Below are 17,248 nucleotides of genomic sequence, written 5' to 3'. Positions count from 1 at the left end.
CATTGTATTGCATGCATACTGAAGACATGTGGACATGTATCTACATGTAGCAAATGGAGCAGTTCTACCACAAACTGTAGAGGCAGTGCTGCACACTATAGCTCAAGTGCAACCAGGGAAAGGAACAAAGAAGATAAATAATTTCTGAAGCAAACTCTGATCTCTGATCTGATGTGCACAGCCATCCAGTGATTGTATTGCCTGACAACCATGCCATTTTAAGTCAGTAGTAGTGACATTTGGCAATGCTTACTATGGACATACTTCTTTATGTACCTAAATAGAAGGTAAACAAGGTTGTAATGATCAGTATTAGTATCAGTATGAGTATTGTTCCTGAATAAATAAATGTATAAGTAAAGGTAAAACCTTTGTTTTTTTGTTTTTTTCTCCTCCCCATGCATCTGCAAGCATTTCTTAACAAACACTACAGTTGTGATATCTCACAGAAACTACTAAAATTTGGTAAAGAACTGTCTAACGTATTAAAAGCTGGAAGTATAGTGGGGAACCATCATCTTTGAGGAAGAAATGTGGTCAGAAAAAAATCCTGAATGATCGTGATTAGGGAACATGAAGATCCAGAGTGTGAATAGTGAAAGTAAGAGCCTTTTCACTCACACACTGTGAAGGGAACTTAAGGGACTTGGACTGAACAGTTGTGCAGCCATTAGAAAACCACTAATCAGTGAGGCTAACTGGAGAAAAAGGCTTCAATTTACTAGGGAGCATAAAGATTGGACTTTAGAGCAATGGAAAAAGGTTGTGATCTGATGAGTCCAGATTTACCCTGTTCCAGAGTGATGAGCATAAGTGTAAGAAGACAGGTATGATTAAGTGATGCACCTACCATGCCTAGTGTGTAAAGAGTGGTCGCTGCAAAATGGATCCCCATTAGTCTTCACCAAAGTGAAGACTATACTTCCTGGGGTCCAGATCTTTTTTAAAGCATAATAATAATAAGTAATACAGAACGTTCAAACATAACATTTAAACAAATACAGTTAAATATATTAAAAATACAACAATACTATCAGAACAAAAAAACAATTAAATAAGTAAAATATCCATCCATCTATTTTCTATACCGCTTAGTCCAATTTAGGTTCTTGGGGAAGGTGGAGCCTATCCCAGCAATTAGCACATGAGAGGCAGGGTACACCCTGGAGTTAGAGACAAATAATGGCCTTTTTTAAGCTATTATAGCTGCGAATTTCCAAAATGTCACAACTCTAGTTCTCTTATGTGCATCTGTTCTTGGCTATAAATGAATAAAATGAGTATTCAAGTGAAGTCTCATTGCATAGTCATGTCTAGCATTAGTTGGTTCTAGCAGTAACAGCAAGATGTTTTGGTTTGAACATGATAAATATTAAAGAGTAATGTCGACAGACTGTAGACCAGTCTCTGATCAATCATCAAGCATGTCAGCGTTCCATGCATCCATTTTATAGTAGACCTACCAGAACAAAGCAGGACTAGTTGTATTGCCCTGTTCTGCATGATCTGTAGTTTATGCAAGGTTTTCTTTGAAGTGCTAGACCATGCTGCAGTAGTCTAGGCAAGATAGGACCAAAGATTGCACAAGAAGTTTAATTGCTGAGACAGATAATAGATGTGTTGCTCTTTGTATCATTGTGATATTTCTACTCATTTTAGTCACCATTTTGTTTATGTGTAATAACCAAGACAGTGTTTCATCAATAATCACATCCAATAATTTGGCTTGCCTAACCTGCTTAACAGTACTACCCTGTACAACCAGTTAAAGTTCAGGTTGAGGTCTTATCATATAACCTGAGCCAAATATAATACTCTTTGGCCCTGATCTATTAACGCTTTGCGTGTACTAAAACAGGTGCAGACGGCTTTGCTCCGCTTAAATCGGCCCAAGCTTATCTATCAAAGCCGCAAACATGGAACTGCGTCAGTTATCCTGGCAAAACTGCGCCGCTCTCCACTTTGCGTTTCTGAAGCTACTGCATATGCATTATGGGCGTTCCGGCCAGAAAGTGCACATTAGTGGGAGGAGACTATGCAAATAAATCTGGTTTGCGCAGCAGTGGGATTCATGTAGCCCGCAAATAGTTTGCGGTGTTTATGTTTGCTCTAAAAATAGCGTTTCTGAAAAGCAGGTGCTAATTGGCACAACAGTATACGCGCAATGGCTGCAGTAATAAATTTAAGGAGGAGGCACAGACACCATGAAAGGCGACTAAGATAATGCATTTTTTTCTATTATATTAATATATTTAGAATGCCAGAGAAGAGGATTGTGGAGACGATCCAGCGTTGCAATATTAGAATTGCTGGATAAGTTTAAAGACTTTATCATGCCTGTCTTTTATTATTATTATTATTATTATTATTATTTCTTTATAGCTTTTAAACCTTTATTATTTCTTATTTGTTCCTTGCATGTTTTTATATGTACAATACCTTGGTTCCTAAAGGTTGTTGTTAGTGTGCCTTATAAATAAATTGAACTTGAATATGAAACTATATTGCAGCATTTCTGGTGACATTTAGATTTTTTTCCTCGACTTCCGCAATATTTTTATTTGTCTCCTTTATTTGTCTCAACTTCTATCGGATAAAAGTTAATTTTGCGTTTGCGGTTTCCTTGCTCTCCAGAACCTTACATGACAGAGCAAACAGCGCCGCTAAATCCTCATTTAAATACTGCTGTTTGCTCCGCAAATGATAACAGGAGCAGTCTTAATAGATCAGGCGCTAATCGTAGAAACATAACCAGAGCAAAACTGCGCAGCAAATGTTAAATAGCGCAGCAGTTTTGCCCTCGTCATAACTCAGCCCCTTAGTCTTTAGCACATTCGGCTTTGGCATATTCTCCTGAACACAGTTAGAGACCAAAGTTACCTCTTCTTGCAATAGCTTATTCATATACTGAACATTTTAATTTCCAGAGACATACATTATAGGGTCATCTGCATAAATTTCCATACATGCACTGTTTGGTACATGAGGTAAGTCATTCACATAAATGGAATACAGATAGGGGCATAGGCAACTCCCTTGTGGGACACCAAACTCAAGTCACCATGTCTGAAATAGAGCCATTAAACTGTACACATTGTCTTTTACACAAGTAAATTCCTACCTACTTAATAACACCCTCCCCAAACTGATATGTTAGTAACTTCTCTATTAATGGCTTGTGATCAGTTATATTAAATGCTACTCTAAAGTCCAGGAGTACAGCTCCAACCATTGACTTTCTGTCAATATACTTCAGCCAGTTATCAGTTAGTGATGTTAGTGCCGTTCTTGTGGAAAAACCAGACCTATATGCATGTTGACATTCAGTATTGATGTTGTTTAATTTCCAGATAATAATTGAATTTGTTTACACATACCTTTCTCCATTAATTTACTTAACACAGGAAATATACTCACAGGTCTACTATTTGGACCAGTAAATGTTTCCTTACTGTTTTAGGCAGTGGGGTAACCAGTTTTGCAATCATCTTCCAGATCTGATTGCAATAAAAACATTAATTTCCCAAAGCAGCGCAAAGACCACCACTTCTGAACAGATTGCAAAGATCAGCAGTCACTGTCTTGTGATGGGATTGCAGATGCCCAACAAATAGTTCTTGCAATGCATCATAGAATAAAATATTACCAGTGTTGAGAAAGCGTCTGTGTCTGAAGGGTTACAAATTACTTGCTGACTTTATAAATTATGAGTAATAAGGATATACAGTTATTTAATGGGGTCTTTACTTTGCCATTAAGTAAAATGTAATAAAAAAAAAATATATATATATTTGCACATGCTGTAAGTGAAGTTTATAACGGTGTGATGTCAGAATTCTTGTAGTGCCTCCTGGTATCCACCAGGGTGCAAAAAACAAGTATCAAGTTGTATACAACAGGGTTTTGAGATCTTTGAACGCAAAGTGATGCAATAGGTCTAAAGAACACTATGTTTCAAATATGATACATTAGACATTAAGAGGTTGATGCATTTCATGTTTTAGTGATGCCTCGGAAGCTTTTAATCATGTTAAACAAAGAAAAGTATTTGTAAAATTGTGTCATTCTACTCAAATCTGTTATAAGACTTACTATTTTTTTACCAGAAAAGTAAAGTAAAAGTAGATAATTGTGTTTCTGTCCCATTTAAAGTTAGTAAGTGTCAGAAGGGGGATGATTTTATCCCTGCTTTTCTACAACTTATATATTGATGATCTTCTCAGGTCGTGGAATCAACCTGGATCTGTTGTTGGTAATTTTCTGGTGAATCATATTATGTATGTAGATGATTTTGTGATGATTTAGTCTGAGTAGTACTACCCTCTAGCAGCTCCTTTCAATTAGTTCTGTAAATGAAATGGAACATGACATCAGATATGATAGTCGGAAGAGCAGAGCCACGATATAAGGAATTAAACAAGACAAATGTCTAAAATACCCAAATTTGAACTTGTCTGGGAACAAAAGGCCTCATTCACCAACAATTCATATGAACAAATTCGTCCTTTTTAACTTTCTACAAAGACTGTGGGATTTAGGAAAATCTTTATGTCCTGGGTTTGTCCTTGGCTAAAAAGAAATCCTACAAACACTCAGGCATACTCTTAGAAACATTTAAATGCCAACGTGCTTCTGTATTATATTTTTTTACTTTGATTTATATGTTAGACTTGGACTAATAAAGATTGACAATGCAAAAACAATCACTAAAACGTCATAAGAACACAAAGATGAACAAACTAATACAGTGACAAACTATGGCTAAGGGGGAAAAAGGCATCTAATTTGACTGATTTAAAACAGATGGTACATTTTTATACAGCATTTAGAATTGGAATGTTCTGCCAAAAATAGAGTTATCTTAGCATATCTTCATTGGAATTGGACTAAGATTTCCCCCAGTGTTCACCTTAGTGGTACTAAATAAAGAGGTTTACATGACAAAAGAAAATGTGAAGAAAAAGAATGAATGTCAACTTCTACCCACAAGTTTTTAACTGAAAATAGTTTGAATGGATAAATATAAATATTTAACACCTGATACCTTGTATGAGAAGACAATGACAAACAGGTACATGGAATGTGCGGCAGTCATGCTTTTAATAAAATTTCACACCATTTTAAAGCCAATTTTATCTGTCTATCCATCAACACATTTCTATCACTGTATCTTGCACGTCAGTGGTGCTGTCACACTGACAAAATCTGCCTACAAACAGATAAAAATGGCTGCCAAAGTTAAGGAATAGGTGCCTTTAGTAGAATATTTTGTCATAATGATACAAACAAATAAAAACGCAGAAGATGAGAATAATAACAAACAATAGCTGTTATCAAAAAGCCATAAAAGATTATCACAATGATTACTTTGCTAATTAGCTTACGTCTAATTTTTTCTTAATATATGAACAGAAAGTGGCACACAGTAAAGAAAAACAAACTCATATACACTTGTTTTCTTGTTGGCATTGGCTGCCTGTTGTGAGTGTGTATGAAAAAATTATATTTCAAGACACATAATTTTATTCTGGGCCTCTAATAGAATATATGCTAGTATAATTTTACAGTTTATTTACTCCTTAATTATCTTATGTTAGTGCTTTAATGCACCAAAAAAAAAAAAAAAGCCATGACAGATTAAAAAAACATATAGTTTCTTTACGTAATATCCCAAATAAGACACATAGAACTTAATAACATTGGTGCTCTATACTACTGAGTCTAAAATCGGCAGGTGTGTGCATGCGATAAAAGCACACTGAAATTTTTCTAAAAGCAGAAGAGAATCATCATCATAGAGCAGCATTAATGCCGTACATGCAAAAATGTGGTCCCAAAGGAATGTTTTCCTAATACCCAAATCAAGTCTGGCCACTAGCACAACCGTTGACATGTACCAATAAAAATCATTTGGATTTAAAATACTATTAATGCTACTGTCATTACAAATACCATCACAAGTGGCCAAATTGAAGCTAATCATATTTCTATTATTTCTGTTTGTTTACTTTTTAACTACCAAAGCTTTTAGCTGTTACAGCCACAGCTAATATTATGGGTTTTAAAAACAATATTAATTTCATTAGTTTTAAAATACACACTGCCTCTGAGTCAAACTTGAGCTGGAGTCCACAAGCACTGTCCAGGAGTCAGAGTTATAACTACTACAAGCAAGCAATGGAAAACTGGTGAGGAGTGTTGACAGTGCTTGACACATCCCAGCTGTTGCGTATCGGAAACTGTAAGCAATGTTGCCACTCTCACCACACGCATGATGCACTGCGCATGGGGCACCAAGTTCCCGAGGGGGCACCAAAATAATCAGGCTCATTATCAATCACATCATACCTAAAGTTAAACATTTTACAGCCTTCTGAATGGCTGTAAAAATGATCCAATGACCACTGATGATTTATTAGGAAGACGCAAACAGCTGTGGGCCTCTACAATGGCAAAACATATCATTTATATAAGAAAGTTTCTCTTCACAAATTTTAGATTTCAATTTTTATTTTTATCTAATAGTATTTTATGCCTATCATGGGGCTGATGTTATTGGTGATCTGTAAAAAGACAAATATTTCTCTAAAATGAACCCCAAATATCACAGAATGTATAATTACATTTTGTAATAGTTTTAAAAAATGAGGGGGACCACAAGACAGTTGTGCTTAGGGCACCTAAATGGCTAGCAGTGGCCATGATTGTAAGGATGGTTTTCTGCTAAAGATTAGGTTTCTGTGATCATATATCCTGATCACTTTTTAGTTTTTATGTGATGGATTTAAGACTATTGAACACTCAAGTTATTGAATAGACTGATGTTTTTGAGTATGTGCCAACATCAAACTAAGTTTTCATCTCTTTAATGTTTGCTAAATAAAGGTAATAGTCTGTGGGCAACTCGAGATGACTCATGTAAGATGTGGAACTCTAACAGTGTATTAATGAGGGGGTTTGATATGTTTGAAGATGTTTTAAGCTTTAAGATTAAAACATCTGGCCTTCAGTGTAATCTCACAGACATAATGAATTGTTTTTAAATTTATGTTTGTGTGTTTTAATAAATTTCAGCCTCTATTTCCTTTTTGCCAACAATCTCTAAATATACAGTAGGAGGGGGTGACTCAAAAAATTTCTGCTGTGCTGCAGTTTGTACACCTAAAAAAAAATTTATAAACTACTACAGGAAACTTGTTTTGTGACAGTTGCTCAGCACATCAAAACTACATGCACTGGGATGCTTAATCTCAAGTGTAATGGAGATAAGATGAATGGCAGCACATGCATCTGCCTGAGGAAAGAATGTAAACAATAACAAATTTGCATATAAAACCTCCGTGTGTGGTGTGGACATACAGGGAGAGAGCTTACGGTTCAATATGCATTTTAAATAGCGTCAGTTCTTTAACATATTTTGTAAGCACATTAATTCATAAATCTCAGAGAAATTGCCGCTGTGCTTGTGTGGTTTCAGGCTGTCTCATTGTCTTTTGTTTCTTCATGTAATCCTAGTTGTTCCTCTTGTCACAATCGTTCTTTCTGACTTGAGTTGTATGTTTTGGTTTCTTGTCATGATGCCAGAATCATAGCTGACAATTTATTAGAACACGTAAAATCGTTAGTGCTGAATACTCCATTCTGAGCCTCGTTTCTTTACTTTATCCAGACATATTACCATAAACCTTCATCTGTAAGTGACTGCATTTAGTTGAGCGTAGGATCTGACGTATTGCCAGATGGGTTTCTAAATCTGGACACACCTTACTGAGAGATGGGCTCACTACAACTGAGAAACACAGACAGCAAATGAAGTGGAATCAGTTGGGGTGAGCTCTCAAGTTACTGAACTCAGTGGGAATTTTCACGATAGATATTCACATGTCATGTTAGAGCAGTCAAAGTCAGACTGAAGCTGGTGGCAGATCCCCTAACAGCAAAGGCTTGTCTTTGATGTAATTACATGTGGACAGCATAAATATTGCAGAACATGATCATGCAAAAAATAAATAAATAAATAATAATACAACTTATTATTATTATTATTATAAAAGTATGCATAAATAATAAAGTAATCATAAAATAAAATCTGTTATTTTAAGTTCATTTCAACTTCTACTCAAAGTGAAAATAGAGATTTGTTTTCATAGTTAAACAAAGATCCAAGAGGATTACATCCCATTTGCAGCTTGTGTTTGGGATAAAATGTAATTTTGTTGCTGCGGGAGACAGTAAGTCCTGTTAGACTGTACATGTGGGGAGCAAATAAGAGGAATGTTTGCTCACCTCTCCATCATTATCTGTTGCTCATCAAAAAGATCTATTTTCTGCCCCCTTTGTACTCTTGCAATCTCTGACAAAGTGCCCAAGCCCATGTGCTTTAATGATGATATATGAGAATTATTCCAAGGAGGGTGTCAGTGTCTCTGTGGAAAGTGCTGGGGCTGTAATCCTGGGTGGGTGAGACATGAAGGGCAGATAAAAACTAAGGTTTTTTTTTCTTTTCTGTTTTTTAATTGTAATTTTCAAAAGATAATGTGATTGAGCATTTCTCTAAAAATGTCAGGAAACAAATGGACCTTGAAGTGCTCTTTTGATTTGATCTTAACTCATACTGTTAACCTTGATTTTCTAATGTGTTTATCTTTAATTGAATGAGTCATGACTTAAGCTGTTACCAGACTAACAGATCAAGGAAGCTACAAACCCAACATCAGCTGTAGCATAATTATTAATCTGCCTGTTTACAGCAAGATTTGAGTCACAGGTAGCTGCATATGATCCCTTTTGTAATGGAGAATATGGTGTGGTGCCGTTCAGCAAATTTACCACAAACCGAATTCACTGATGTTGTGTGGTAATAAAGATTAATTGACAGATTTTCAGAGAATCACATTCTTAAAAATTGATTCCAGTGTGTGTGAAATCTAGCTGCTGTTCAACTTGCAGTGCTTTGTCTTTCATTGTGCATTTCCCCATCCTCCTGTTTAATTATAGGGCCTTGAGAGCAACAGATGCCAACAAAAGAACTCAAAACAGTTATTTGCATTGAGAAAGTTGAATTAAAATAGAATTAAAAAAAATCTCAGTTCTGGTCTGTAGATATTTAGATATGTCAAGTTTGCTATAGATTGCAATAAAAAAATAATAATCCAATATGTCAAATGGCATTTAAACACTCTACAGTTAGCAAACGAAATGATAAAGTTAGACTATTTAAAAAAATCTACACGAAACTCTACAAAACCCCTTGCTTAAGGCTGGTTAACTATATCAAGCATTATCATAATGATTGCAATCTTTATAGAAAAAATATATATTTTCATAACTTGCAGTAATGTTAAAAACCTTTCTCAAACTTAAGGGAAAGAAAAGTGTTAAATAAGCATTTTAACAACAGCCCAAAGCAACTGCAGTAATTAAATTGTATGATATTTATTTATTCACTTGTTTATTTACTTTGCTGCAACCTTAGGTTTATCAGCGTGAATTTATTCAAACTGTCTGCAAGCAGTTGGCCTCAAGATCAGTTACTTAGGTCACCTGGGGTGGCAAGCAAAACTCTCAGAATTTAAGCCAAAAACAACACAATAACTTGTAGCAGTGAGTACCAAATACTAGCTGGAGTCAAATGCTAGTCATACTGACGTTGGAGCCATGAGTTGGCACATGTTTTAAAATATCAAAACATGCTACCACAGTGACCCATCAACCACAGCTTTTCTAATAAATATCAAGTCATGTGAGATTTCAACAACAACTTGAAAGTAAATTATATGCAAAACCAAGAGCTCGTGCACATGTAAGACATTTCTGCGGATCCCATACAGAACTGGAGGAAAAAGTTCTCTGTTGTTTGAAAAGTCTTGATTTCTTTTGATTGTTGAATAAGGAAATGAAAACTACAACCGACTTGCACCTTTGAAGTTTAAGCAGAAAGAAATTAAATCACAATATATGTCAACACAATTATCACAGTGGAGCTTAAGATTCCACATAAACAGGAAGCATCACAAATTTTTTTCTTTTTGATTTTCTAAATACAGTTTTCCAATGCCATCATTACTCACCCATGCCCACTCATACACCATTCAAACACCAAGAGAAATAAAATGTTACTATTAATGAATGTTTTTTTTTCTCATTACAATTAATACAACTTAATAAAAAAAATTCTACAAACATGAGCTTTCTGAAGTCATGTAAGGTGTATTCTCTGTCTAAACCTGTTTTAAGATAAAATCATACAAGTTTGTAACCTGGATCTCACAAATGTACCAAACTCATTTCCTGAATGCAGTGCTGATCGAAAGTAATGTGGAGCCCTAGGCGAACATCAACTGTGGCGCCCTCAAAAAACAAAATATGTATAAAATGCACACATTGTCATTTTTCAAATATTAAATTTAATACCTCTAAATGCTTTTACAGTTCCATTGCATCATATGAATTACTATTATTTTTTGTTTTACTCTTTCATAAGTTTCACTGCAGGCTAGCGGCTAGCTGAGTCTTCTTCTGGGTTTTGGAGTTTGTGGAACAACTAACTGACACATTACTGCCACCAAGTGGTGGGAAGCTGCATTGCAACTGAGCTTCTCGTGATGACGGTGAAATACATTGTGTTGATAAGCCTTATATCACATATAACTACTGACAGTTTATGCATCTTCATTTTGATGCCGATTTACTACATCAATTGGATGATGCATGATCGTAACCTGCAGATGTGAACATAGCCTTGTGTTAACACCTGCTGGTAAATTTGGCTTACAAGTGCAGATGTAGCCCTAGAGGACCGCCTATGTTGACTATAAGAAAGACCAGCACTGCCTGAATGCAGAATGCAGAAAAAAGATCAAGATCACAACCAGAAACACACACACACACACACTAAAACCTCCTCTAAGGAAAAGTACATGCAGCATTTAAACCATGAAACTAGAAGGAACTTAAACTGATCAATGTTTTATTTGCCAGATTAAAACATGATAATGTCTCCTAATGGACTGAGGTCTAAGTTTAGCCTTGATAGGAAACATGTCTTTAAATACATCGAGCTTAGAAGCTTTATTAATGTAATTCAAAATAATCTATTTAAACCTCTATTCTCTGAAATAAATGGCAAAGAAAAATTCTGACATCTCTCTTCAGAAAACTCCAATCATACATTGAAGTCCAGACACTGATTAAAAGGAAACTAAAGTTAACACTAAAATAGTTCATACAAATTAACACCTTATAAATTACTAAAGTGGATATAAGTGACACAATTGCAAAAACAAAAGCATACCAGATATTTGTTGCATGTGACAGAAAGAGAAATTAAACATTTCTGGAAGAAATTAGTTTTGTTATTGTAAATATTTTATCAAGTGTTTATGGATCACATTCATTTTTTTTCTTGGGATAATATCCAGGAAAAAATAATTATAGTAAAATAAGTAGGCATGAGCTAAGCTTGCTTAATGATAAAAAAAAGAACATTTGACTTCCTTAAAAATCAGTTCAAAGAATTTATTTTCATGTTTTTGTTTGCATGTGAATGCTTATTGCATACCGCTGGTTGATCTGGTCTAGATCACCGCATAGACCAGGCCGTATTTGGCAATCAAATTATTGTAATATATGTTAAAATATTCAGAAAAATATGATGGGGGAAAATTCAAATATAACTGCTTTTCAAAGATGCAGGTACTCCACTAAATCCATCCTCAATTATATCATTTAAACATCTGAAGCTCTACATCTTCTGTCATGTATTTCTTGGTGAATTAATTAGCTAATGTAATGGTCTTTTCCTTAAAGGCTTTGTTATTGCTCATACTATGGATTATTAATTTTCTATTTCATCCAAATTGCCAATTTATGGCTGTTAGCTGCTTTTATGCACAGTGCTAAAACCAGACACTCTCCTTGTGCAGACAAGTTTTCAGCAGGACTACCAGTTCAATGCAACAAAAATCAATGTCCTCTCAGAGAGCCACATTATGCAAAGCCCAGCCACCTGAAAATGATCTGTCAATATGTGCTCTGCTTAGTAGCCAAATGTGTTGAAGTCTCATGTACATGTATAAATGGTATCTGTTCACTACTGTAAATTAGTTTTTTCATATATTGTGTTGTAATATTGAGTTTTTATGTATCAGGTGATTGAGGTGCAACAGAAGATTTTCTCTTTCATATTCTATATAAATGCAGTTGAAGGGTGAGAATCTGATACTGAGAATCTAACAAGAACTCTTATGTACAATTTTACTTGTAGAAATGCCCTGAATCACAAACTCTGATTAAACCTCAAAAATCCCAAAAGAACCCTCAGTCACTATGTTTCTTAATCACACTTTTCTTTGCCATTTAAATCTTGAAATCATAAAAATCTATTTTCAAACACAACAAAAATGAACCACAATCAAAATAAATGAAAAACTTAGACTTGGCCCCTTGAGTCTTGGCTCTTACTAGTCTGAAAATGTGTTCTGTCAAAGCCAAATACTGCCCTCTTTTCTATAGCATGATTTACCCTGAGCAGCTAATGACACAGAGCAGAGTTTTCTACAGGACTCTCTTTGTTGGTTAGCATCGACAGGCAGCCTCTGGACATGCACTCTCACCTTCCAAACTCTCTGACCTTCTACATTTTGGTGTACATTTCCAGTAATGGTGTCAGTGTTTTTTTACGACTTAAACTTTTCAGGGGATCCAGAGACCAATGAAAAATGTTTATCTAACAATAAGATCTAGTGACAGAAGCATTTCAGCCATTTGAAGTCATTGTCATAATGAACAGCAAAATAAACAATATCTGCCTATAAATTAAATATAGATAAAGACATCTTGATATCTTTCAAATATTCCATATATATAATCAATGCAAATGTTGATTTAATAAACCATACAAGTTATATCAGTCAAGGTTGCTTTTGAAACTATTAAACAGCTGAGACACGTAATGTGTTCAAATTACAACTGGGCACAAGTGAAAGCAGCAACATTATCCTCCCCTGAGTTTCTTTTAATAATGATTAGAAGTTATGCATTCGCCAGAATGACAAGTCTCTCCCAAGGAAGCTTTGAGAATACAGCTGCTTCTGTTAAAGGTCACTGTTTTATTCATTTAGAAGAAAGTAAAATGGATTTCTACTGTCAATTTTTCAGAGAACGGCCAACTGCTCCCACATTATTTTTTGCCAAGCCCTAACCATGTATTTCTGCTGTGTAAAGCCAACCGTGCAGATCTTCCTTCTTTTTGCATTGATTTTGAAAACTTGTAAAGTGCGTTTAGAACATCAAAATTTGACAGTCCATTACACTACAACCTTGTCGCTTACAGTCTATGGTCACAATCGTGCAGTTACTTCTTAAGATATTTAATTGGTCATTATAATGTACAGCTGGTGGAGATGTTATTTCTATCTGTATGCATTGTTCTATTATGTCTCGGCCATATACATTAATCAAAGAAGTCCATATTCTGTCCATCAGCATTTTATTTGTCGAAAACTGGGCACCCTATTTTCAGCTTTAAATAGCTTCCTTGGGGTGACCCATTTACACTCCTATCACTGTATTTGATTTATTTTTTAACTTAGCCTTTATTTAACCAGGTTAGTCCTGTTCAGATGAAAGAACTATTTTTTTCAAGGGAGACCTGGCCAAGAAGGCAGCAGCATTGTTACATTAAAACAATGAACAACATGCAAAATTTACAATATTGAAATTGCTCACATAACACTTGCACACAATGATTTAACCAGTGCTATAACCTCATTCAGTGTAACAGGAATTTAAATTGAAGTTCAGATTGTGATTTATTCCAGGTATTAGGGGCTGGAAACCTAAATGCTTTTTGACCAGTTCACTTCGTACTTTGAGGGCAGCAAAATTGCAGAGCATCCATATATTAGAGATTGTGACTCCCTTGTTTCCTTGATAAAAGCTAAGACCAGTAGGATGGAATATTACCCAGAATGGTTTTGTAAATTAATACATGACTGAGGCGTTGAGCACATAAAGATGTCCAGTTAATCTGAGAATAGAGTCAATGAGCAGAAGCATTCATATACAACTCATCTCCATATTCAATAACAGGAATAAGGGTTGAACTGTAAAAAGATCAAATATAATAAATAAAAATATAAAAAAAATTCATTTTTTATGTGTGACTAAACTAAACTGACTAAACTAAACTAAACTAAAGTGACCCACTCTTTTCAAGATAATTTAAATCATTTTCTCCATATGTAAATTTTTGTCACATTCCTTTCAAATATTGATTACATTGTTCTTGGCAATATTTCAGTCATGTTAGCATGTAACATTAACACAATGTGCAGCCCCTCCACACTATGCTTATCTCACATACTTCTATAAAACTGATAGTTACAAAATATTTCATAGGGACTTGTTTAACTTTTTGTTTTGTTTTGCTCTTCTTTTGCTATTTTATTTCTACATCAATTATTATTTTGCAAATTTGTGCAAAATTGAAGATGGTTCAAGGGAGCTCCAAGAAAAACAACAGAAAAAAGTGCTAATCTACACTGTGAGTTCTTTCACTTCAGATATTATTAACATGCTTTTTGTGCTTTTTTCAATAACAGGTGCAAAAACTTGCCCAGTGTCATATTATGCTTTTGATCAAGTAACTGACTCCTTTCTCTATCACTGATTAAAGCTCTTACTAGCAGAATTACAGACTAGACTATTTTAGCAAAGGTGTTAAGCTAAGTTCTGGGCTAAATGACATACAAATGACAACTGTAGTAGCCCTTTTGGCATTGATAAATCTGCTGTAAAGGGCTGTGAATACAAAGCAAGTCACAGACATGACTTGTTACCAGATAAAGTTGGTGAGAAATTTAGAACGTTGTCAAAAATGAAAAAAGTGAAAAACAAATTGAGATGAAACAGGAAAGGACAAAAGAAAAAAAGATATCTCAGTATCATATTTTTGCAAAAAGATATTCATGAAAAATTCTCATTAAGATGATCCAGCAGCTCTATTTTCTGAGAGGTAATAATGTGTTCTTTTTATGACTTTGAATAAAAGAAGCACACGCAAGACTCTGGATCATGCTGAGTTTATATCATGTGACACAACAGCAGTTGATAATACAGTCATTGATCTGTGAGCATTAACATAAAGACAGCTTCTTCTTTCTAAAGATGTTTGCATGATTGATGGCAGCCTCATAAAGAAATGCTTCGATATACTGTATTGTAGTGATGACAGCGTTCCATTTCTGGGTAATAATTTACTGTAAGAAGCAAATTCTCTTGGTAAACGGTGACCTATAACCACACATATGACAAAATTTATCAAACCATCTTTTGTATGTATTCTCACCCATGTTCACACTAGCCCAGGGTGTTTTCTACTGTTCATCAGAGTGGCTGTTTTCCATGTTGAGATAAGGAATTAAATCTGCAGGAACAGAGGATGCTGGGTTTGCTGCAGGGTGGCGAAGCAGCAGCTCTGATAATGGAGCCGACTCCCATTGCGCAGGCTATGAGGCAAAAAGCCGTGGCGCCAGCCCAACCCTGCCTATGTGAGAAGATATCTAACAGTGTCACAGTGCGGAGGCTTTCTCTTTCTCGCCAATGTGAACACGAGGTTAAAGCTGCATGTGACAGAGGCGAGAAAAGGAATGAGATGCTGTGCTTTTGAATTCCTTGGTGGCTCCATTTGCGTTAATATGTGGGAGAAAAGACAGGGAGGCGGGAGAAGCTGTTTGCTTCGCCTTTGTGCAAAGAGGATGCTTGCATGAAGGGTCAAATATACTGACTCTGATTGATTGATCATGTCAAAGTTTAGCAATATCTGTTGTATATTTCTATTAAAAGTCTTTGTCTTTTGTACAACTGCAAAATAACCTCCTGCTCATATTTGCCGTCTGGATGTGTGGAAATATCTAATGTAAATGTAATATCTGAGGACTTACCCAAATAGTATGCAGTTTAGGATGCTGCTCACTGAGATCACTTCAAAGGACTCTGTAAAGAGAAATAACAGGTCACACCTTAATGTGCAAATAAAACTGAAGGCCACAGGCAGCAGTTGTAATGTTAGAAACAAAAGGGTTCAACATAGACTTAAATTTTTTATTCCTTTCTGCCAAGGTAAAACAAAAAACAAAAAACTTTCTGCTCAGATGAGATAAAATATTTATGCAGATATATTGTTGTACCGTTGTTCTGTAAAGATTATGTTCTGCTTCAAATGCATCTATTTTGTGTGTGTGTGTGTGCATATGTGTATCAATGTGATAATTAACCACAAAACGTACAGTGAACACTTCTATTACCCCAAGGTTATTTTTCTTTCATATAAATAATTTTCCATTACAGTTATTAGACACAGTGAATGAATTAGTACATAAATGTTTGGAGGTTTGTAGTATTTGCTGTATGGCACAAAGGTAAACTGTATTATTAGGTTTGTCATAGATCTAAATTCCACATTTCTTCCTGTTCATTAGCCAATAAGCTGAACAGCGGTAAAGAAACATCAGAATTTACCATGAAAGAATGAAGAAAACCTTTTCAGTTCAATGCTGTCCAACACAACAGCATCCACTCTGACCATAAGGGTTATATGGGTGGTAACCAGACAACCCATCACAGCTCATTAGTTTTAATTAGTCGCAATATTAGCGTATTTATTTGTAGTTTATTAAATAATTAATCGGATCATTAACTCGATTAATGACAACAGTTGTCATTCTGTCAATCTGTCAAATTTGCAAACCACATTGCAAATCACATGGATTCAGTGCTTTTGACTTATATTACATAAAAAACTAAGCTCAGCAATACACTGAGAGTATTTATTACCAATACCAAATGGCCCAAATATCAGGAGCTGTTAAAAATGTGTCAGGAAAGTTGTTTGGACAGAAAATTAGATTTAATATCAAGTATGATATTTTGGACAGAATGGCAGAACACAGTATGAGCTTGTTAAAGAATTTTAAATATGCTTCTAGACTGGATTAAGTATGTACGAGTCAGGTTTCATTAAAGTCCAGTCATCAGTAATGTCACTTGTTCTTGAAAGGCAGAGGCTGAGCCTGGCAAACAACTTCGGTTACATTGTAAAACTTTTTCTCTTCCAAATGACTTGCTTATAAGCACCATGTTTTCATGTGTGTGTTGTGTCTACTCTGAAATATAGCATGCATTGCTTTATGGTCAACTTAAGAAGGAAGGTAATGCTTAGCGAATTTAACGAGATAAAAGAAAATAA

General features: G+C 35.1%; 1 protein-coding gene across 5 annotated transcripts in view; it reads right to left on the bottom strand.

The window, feature by feature from the left end:
- lrfn1 (leucine rich repeat and fibronectin type III domain containing 1) overlaps positions 1-17,248 on the bottom strand; it is a 144,956-nt gene that overhangs the window by 55,176 nt on the left and 72,532 nt on the right. For all 5 annotated transcript variants that reach the window (XM_041995841.1, XM_041995845.1, XM_041995843.1 and 2 more), the window contains one exon: positions 15,945-15,996. The gene's annotated coding sequence lies outside the window, so the exon portion shown is untranslated. The remainder of the gene's footprint in view (positions 1-15,944; positions 15,997-17,248) is intronic.

This window comes from Melanotaenia boesemani, chromosome 9 (genome assembly GCF_017639745.1).
Source record: "Melanotaenia boesemani isolate fMelBoe1 chromosome 9, fMelBoe1.pri, whole genome shotgun sequence".
Lineage (NCBI taxonomy): Eukaryota > Metazoa > Chordata > Actinopteri > Atheriniformes > Melanotaeniidae > Melanotaenia > Melanotaenia boesemani.
Note: the sequence above shows the minus strand (reverse complement) of the source record. Positions and strands in the feature narration are given on the sequence as shown.